Source organism: Octopus sinensis, linkage group LG2 (assembly GCF_006345805.1).
Source record: "Octopus sinensis linkage group LG2, ASM634580v1, whole genome shotgun sequence".
Lineage (NCBI taxonomy): Eukaryota > Metazoa > Mollusca > Cephalopoda > Octopoda > Octopodidae > Octopus > Octopus sinensis.
In genome coordinates this window covers 65980082-65987923 of record NC_042998.1, presented here as the reverse complement: position 1 = coordinate 65987923, position 7842 = coordinate 65980082, and positions in this window count along the sequence as shown.

The window sequence follows — 7842 nt, the reverse complement described above, 5'->3', positions numbered from 1 at the left end:
TCAAAAGGCTTTGGTTGGCCCTAGGCTTTAGTAGAAGACACTATCCCAAGATGCCATGAAATGGGACTGAACCCGAAACAAATGTGGTTGGTAAACAAGCTATTTTATTTCATAAATTTGTCATATAGACAGTACAATGAGCTGTTCGGGCTGGCCAAAGACATTAATCAATGAAATGAATTATAATGAATAACTGAGAGACGAAACCCAACACCCGCCGATTGGATTTTTCTCGAAAACATTTTTTCTTTTTTTTCTTTTAAATCAATATAAGGTTTCGAACCTTTTACAAGGAGGAGGCACTAAAACCTCTTACTTAACATATTTTCTTTTTTTTCTTTCTTAAAACACAAAATTGAGGTTATAAACCACTACAAAATAGTCCAATAAGGTGAGGTTTCAACCTCTGTAACGAGGGTCTTTCACCTCCTACTTTTTGATATATCCATCGATATATTCATCATTATCATAAATGCCGCTTGAGTTCCTGTATCCCGCCATTTTCCATGCCTCACTCATGTAGAACATGTAAGTCGTGTAAGGGCCACCCGGCAATATGCGACACTCCTCCCCAAATCTTTTAAGCCTTTCTCACAAGGGAAACCTTATGACCTCCACAGCTATCTGCGGAGGCCATTCGAGATCCACTGTGAAGGGCATATCTACTGTTTCTTTAAGTTCTTCTACTATTTTTTTCCACCTCACCGCCCTTGTAGAAAAAGATAATTAATTGATCATCTTTAAGGGTGGGGGTGGTTTCTTCCACCGTGGGTGGCACAACTTCGGAACATGCAGTCGGCACATCATCTCCCTGCTGAGATGACCCGTTCTTCTTCTTTCTTTTTTTCTTTTCTTCCTGGCTTCGGGAGAGTGGAGCCCTTCCGGTTTGTCCGGAGACGCTCCGCCGCCTCCCAAAGCCATAGGTTCCTTCGGCGGGCAACTATTTTTGCCCGCTTTCTTCCTTTTTAATCCTTGTTGAGTTGAGGAGGCTGAAGCCTGCTCGATCACATCCATCTCTCCCTTTGACCGGGTAGGAGAGGTGGCATCTGGTGACTGTTCCAGGACCTTAACATGGTCCTGGGGCAGTTCCTTTTAATGTGGCCTGGCTGCAGGCACGAGTGGCACTTTGGGGGACGTCCCTCAAGTATCACCGGATATCCAGGCTCGTATTAATTTTCTTCCACAATATGACGGGAGAAACAGGATTTCCTTGCCTTCTAAAGGCTGACTCGCAAACGGGCGAGCTTTTTCCCCGTTGTCAAACAGCAACCATACGGTTGCATGTTTGACACCACGGGATATATATTTTACAGAGGACAAATGTTCTTTAAGTTCATTTTTTATGACTTGTTTTGGGAAGACGGTGATGGAATTAAGAACTTTAGAATATGTTCTAAGTACCATCGTTTTCTCCTCCATATCTTTTAACCATTGCTTAGGCGGGTTAATTTCCCACTCTAAGGCCGAGTTTTTCTTTTTAAGTTCCTTCTCTGCCATGTCAAAAAAAAGTTCAAAAGTAGTTCCAAAGACAGTCTGTCAAAAAATTAAACCGAATAAAAATGAAACAAAATAAAGGGGAGGGGAGGGGATGAAACTGAAATTAAATTAATGAAAAGAATGAACCAAATATTTTAGAAAGAAATAATAGAAGGGAAAAGTAAAAGAAAAATCTCACAACTAGCACAGACAGGGAATCCTTTGTATAAAACTCCAAAAAGGTTATCCAAAAAGGTAATCCAAATGGCTTATTCTTTTTTTTTTTTGGCGAGATACGCCCACTAGATTTCACAAGAAGAATTTTAAAAAAAATTCTCAATTCACCGTTACGGCCAAAATTTAACCCAACTGTAAAACAGTTAAAAAATCATTCCAAATTTCTTCTAGGTCCTCCATAACAGGAACAACACTATTTTCAAACAAACGTTTGGCAGGATATTCCTACCAAACCAATAATTTTCACAATTAAGTGAATAATATTTTCACTCAGCCTCCGGTAGACTAGAGCCTAGTGAGGACTTGTTGCTTGTAAAAATAATTTGAAACATACAACAGGTCCCCACTAAACCCCCAAAATTCTTACCTTACGGCTGAGTATTCAAAAGTCTTCAATTTAAGACGGCTTTCAAAAACACATCTTACATCTTCGGTGTCAAGCACAACACTGACTTGCACATGCGTAGAAGCAACCTGTAAGCAAGCTAGTTAGTTAGTTAGTTAGTTAGTTAATTTGGCTCAAAAGCAAATAACAAGGCCATGTAGGGGGACATGGAGTTAAGTACAGGGTGGTGTTCATGTAAAGAGTTCAGGCCACTTGAGGTCCAGGGAGGCTTTGAACAAAGCGCTTTGCACACAACCACTTTAACGCTTATTTTATATTTTCTGTTAGTAAATTGCTATTTGTAAATCTCAAATGACAGATATCCAGCAATGGTACCTTGGAGTAAAGATTGCTTCCCAACATAACATGGCGGTCCTGGTTTTAGACGGATTTTGCTGTAATTTAGCCCAAGTAGACATTTTCTCCAGCTGGAAAGACGACATGGCCTTATATTTTCGAACAGGGGAATCTAGCACCCCTTCTTTCCCTTGATCAACAAAGAATAATTGAGCTTATGGAGGGAAATAAACCGGAAATCGCGATACACAGATATTGTTTTGAGCTGAGTGGGGGTGCTGGATACCCTTGTTCGAAGACACAGAACATGTCCTTTAGCCAGCTGAAGGCAATGTCTCCTGGGGCTAAATTACAGCAACATTCGTCCTAAACCAGGACTACCATGCTATTTTGTCAAACAATATTTTTCTGTGTCTTGATAAGCTATTAGATATGTAATATTCCCTTATGATTCTATTTAAATTTATGGCTCAAGTATTATTTGAGTGAATCGTTTCGAGAATTTGAAACCGCAGCAGAAGTATGCTAAAAAACAGACCATAGTAATTTACTATGCAGTTTATTCTTTCTTTTTTAACACGAAACAATGAGTAGTATTTTTTGCATTGTGTGAGCAGAACACTAACAACAATGATTAGTTTAGAGATACGACGACAATAACTGATTTATCAATATACATATAAGTAAATGCATAGTAGATGACAGATACGCATACACAGGGGCTTGCACATGTGTGTGTATAGGTGCAGGCGTGGCCCAGTGATAAGAAGCTTGCTTTCCAACCACATGATTCTGCGTTCAGTCTCACTACGTTGCATCTTACACAAGTATTTCCTATTATATCCTCATATCCTTGGGCCGGAAAAATCCTTTTTAGTGGATTTGCTAGACGGAAACTTATAGAAGACCGTCGTATGTATATATGAAAGGTTTGAAAATGCAATTTAAAAAAGTTTAATTCACTTGACCGGTTTCACTTTTTAGAAAAAGTTTGCCAAAAGTAAAATGTACAGCTTTGTATAAGGTTTGTTATGTTAAGTAGTGATATATATGTATTAAAATACATATATACATTCTTTGATAACAATAATAATAAGTATATAATGTTAAAAACAGTTTACAAGGAAATATCTGAGAAAACATTGAACAAAAAGGATTAGGGCTTCAATAAAAATCATGTTTGTTTGGAAGTATCTATATACATACACAGAATAAGTATTAGGAGTTCAATAAAATCATGTTTGTTTGGTAGGATACATATACACAGAAGGAGATATGTTTAAGAGTTTACAAAAAAATTTGAGATGAACCTACCTGTTTTAGCAATTTTTATTTTGTGTGAAGATTAGGGTTATTTGCTATTTTAAGGGACAGTGTGGGAGGTTGGTTGGGGTAGGGGAAAGAAGAGCAATGTATAAATGAAAGAATGTTTTCTTTCTGGGATAGTCTGTCACGGTTCAGTGGTTTTTGGGACTGGTCTTACAGGTCAGAATGGTGTGAGTGTGTGTGTGTGTGTCTGTGTACGTTTCTATGTGTGTGATAATATACAGGTGTTTTTGTTTGTGGGCCGTTTTTGATTGGTCCCAGTGTTTATTGTGGTGTATGTAAATATGTCTGTGTGAGTTTTATATTTGTTAGGATGGTGTGTGTATATGTGTGCATCAAAGAATTTACTTTATGCCAAAAGGTGTGAAGGGTGCCACAAAGATTACATAAGGCAAACAAGCTTACCCTCAGAGAAAGTATGTTAGTTCACCGCCAACAATTGGGGGATCCCACCACAAGACAGATACCACTTAGTTGGCATTTATATCTCTGTGCACACAACAAGTCCCCCAAATTCCTACTTTTCCCACTATACCAATACCAGGACAATACCACTGACCAAACACGAATAAATAGGCAAAATAATCTTATTCAAAAATACAGACCAAAACTCAACGTTTTCTAACATACCCCCAGGGACACAACCAAAACAAACACACACAGAAAGGCGTACATATATACAAAATCACACACTCACAAATGCAATGCAAACCTCCGACGTAAACACACACACACATACATATACACACACGGACAAACACATTATCCCCACACTAGAGCACAAACCCACACACATTCCAAGAAAAAGCATATGCATATATACACTTGCAATATGATTATAGCAACAATAACCAGTACTCACACACACATACACACATATGTAAACACGTACATGCACACACCTACACATACAACCCCGACAATTACAAATCACATTCACACAAACACACACATACACACACAAACACGCAACTACAACGCAACCCACACAAACACATACGCATATGTGCACACATGTACAGACACATTGACACACACCTCCCCGACAATTACAAGACATATAAACGCACTCAAACAAGCACACCTACACGCATGCACATACACTGCACTACCAATAATAAAACAAAAAGAATCACTCACAAATGCAGCATCCCCCGGAAACTACATAAACCATACCCACATATATACACACACACAAACGCATACTCAGTACCAACATACACAAAACGCACATACGCACACATACACACCACCCAGATAAACCCAACATCAACGGACGCACACAGAACCCCTAATAAATACTACACACTTACACACACATGCACACCCAAACATACCTCCACACACACACATACACATTCACCCACACACACATACGGTAGCTCATACACACACGTTCCACAAGGACAATTAAAACACAAACAGACTGAGACAGACACAACACACACACACACTCACGTACATACATACACTCTGACAAATACCAATCACACACATACCTACACACACAACATCAAGACAATCATAAAAATACAAACATACTCAGACAGAGCGACACACACACACTTATGTACACATGCGCTCACGTATACACACATAACATCGCCACCAAGAGAAGCAAAACACACAGCATACACACGTACCCAGAGACGCACACATACACACACCTGCGCACACACAACACCCTAACAAATATTAATCACATACATACACACACACAAACGTTCACACATATACACACACCACAATAAAGTCTGGGATCAATCGAAAATGGCCTACACACACAAACACATGCGTATACACACACACATAGAGACGTACACAGAGACACACAAACTCACACCATTCTGACCTCTAAGCCCAGCCCCCAAACCATCATAACTGACTTTGTCCACCCTCTTGATTCATTGTTTAGGCTTTCGTTTCTTGAACGAAACATTTGGAATCATCTTTGAACAGTTGTAATGCCAACAGAATCATTGTAAAAGGCCCACTTGAAGTTTCGAAGAGCTTCTGTGGCAGAGTGAGCCATCTTGTATTCGTACAAGGAAATGATTCGGTATTGTTCAGTTGTCAACATTATCATAAGTCCTGTGGGTAGCAAGTTTGAATAATAATATTGTTTAGAATGGAAAACAATTTAGAGTATACACAAGCATAAACATAGAAACTCATTAAAAATCCATTTGTAGATGACACATAAAAATCCCATTTAAAATACATTATATGTGAGACAACCTAATATACATTTTTTAAAACACGTTTTGCTATTATCTGATAAGACAGACATATACTTGGCCAAATGCATTAATAAATTACCATTAATATTTTTCTCACTGTTGTAAAAATCGTCTGAAATGGAACTGTCAAAGAGCGATATTCAAGGAATTTTGCTATTCAACTCTAAAAAAGGACGTAAAGCAGCTGCAACTGCACGTGATATCAACAAAACGTTTGGTGAGGAAATGGCTAGTGAATGGTCAGCTTGAAAATGGTTTCAACGATTTTGCAGTGAAAACCTGAGCCTTGAAGTCTGGGAGTTTAGTGGACGGCCTTCTGTCATCGATGACTGTCAATTAAAGACCGTAATTAAGAAAGACCCACGTAAAACCACTCGAGAACTTACAAAAGCACTTTAAGTTAGCCACAGAACAGCCTGCAACCATTTCCATGCGATCGGAAAATCAAAAAGGCTCGATAAATGTGTTACACGATTTAAATGAAAATGAAAACATGCGCAGATATGAAATTTGCTAGTCGCTTCTTGTCCTATAACTGGAGCGATCCATTTCTCGACTGTATTGTAATTTGTAACAAAAAGTGGATTTTGTACAATAATAAAAATCGTGCATCGCAGTGTCTGGATCAAAATGAAACACCGAAAAATTTCCTAAATCCGTGCCCTTCCAAAAGAAGGTTATAGTGTACTGATGGACTCCATTATAACTTCTTAAAGCCTGGGAAAAAAAGAACTTTTACTGCAGAAACATATTGCCGTGAAATTGCCAAAATGAAGGAAAAGGGCCAATCATTCTTCATGAAAATGCTCGACCACACATTTCCCTAATGACGCTCCAGAAGTCTAGTGCATTTGGCTAGGACTTTCATCCCCAACAGCTTATTCTCCAGTCCATTATACTACCGACTACCGCTTTTTCATGAACCTTGATGTTTTCCTGTGAGAGAAGTAGTTCAAAATTAAAACCGATGCTGAAAGTGCGTTCAAAGTGTTTACCTGCTCCAGGACTCCAGATTTTTATGTTACTGGAATAAAGAAACTTGTAATTCGTTGGCAAAATGTGTTGATTGTAATGGTAGTTAATTTGATGAATAACATTTCCTCATTGTAATATCTTGTGATGAATTTCATGTTACAAAACGTTCTTTAATTTTTACTCAACGAGATATATATATAAACAAATATTTTGATTTCTACCGTGTATTAATGTCTCCCTTTTAAGAAGCACTTGTTTCTTAAATCCATCATATTATTAGTATTTTCAATGTTATCTTTGGATATTCATTATATAATATTTTTATTATTGGATTTCTAGTCAGTTATCTCTGATGAAAACCTAAGTATATTTGTTTGCAATGTAGACAAGATTCAAAACAAGTAATTGTATATACATTGTTAGTCGTTAATATCATCCTCTGGTAATTTACTTTTTATATAATCTTATTGACATGTATTAAATCAATATGTATTGAAACGTAAAATATCGGCGTCATTTGAAATCAAGCCACGCAGTGTTTTAACGAGAATAAAAGATATTTTGCATGAAGCTTAAATAATTCTGTTAAAACATGTGGTGTCAATAACAATAACAGACACATAATTTCAGTCTCAGTTCTTTATTGTTAATGAACTGTTTAAATATCTAACCATCTAACTAATCAATCGTTTGTTTAATGTAATGGTTTAAACAATCAAAAGCTTTTTTCTTAGTCAAACTTATTCGTCGCTGTTTTCTAGCAGTTAGCGTTTTCAGTGATAATTGTCTTCCCCTATCGTTGTAAGTTCTGCTCTTTATTCTTTATTGTGCTTAATATAAGGACAAGGCCCAATATTTGGTGGAGGTTCTTAATACCGTAAATGTATCTTAATACTTAACTTGTAT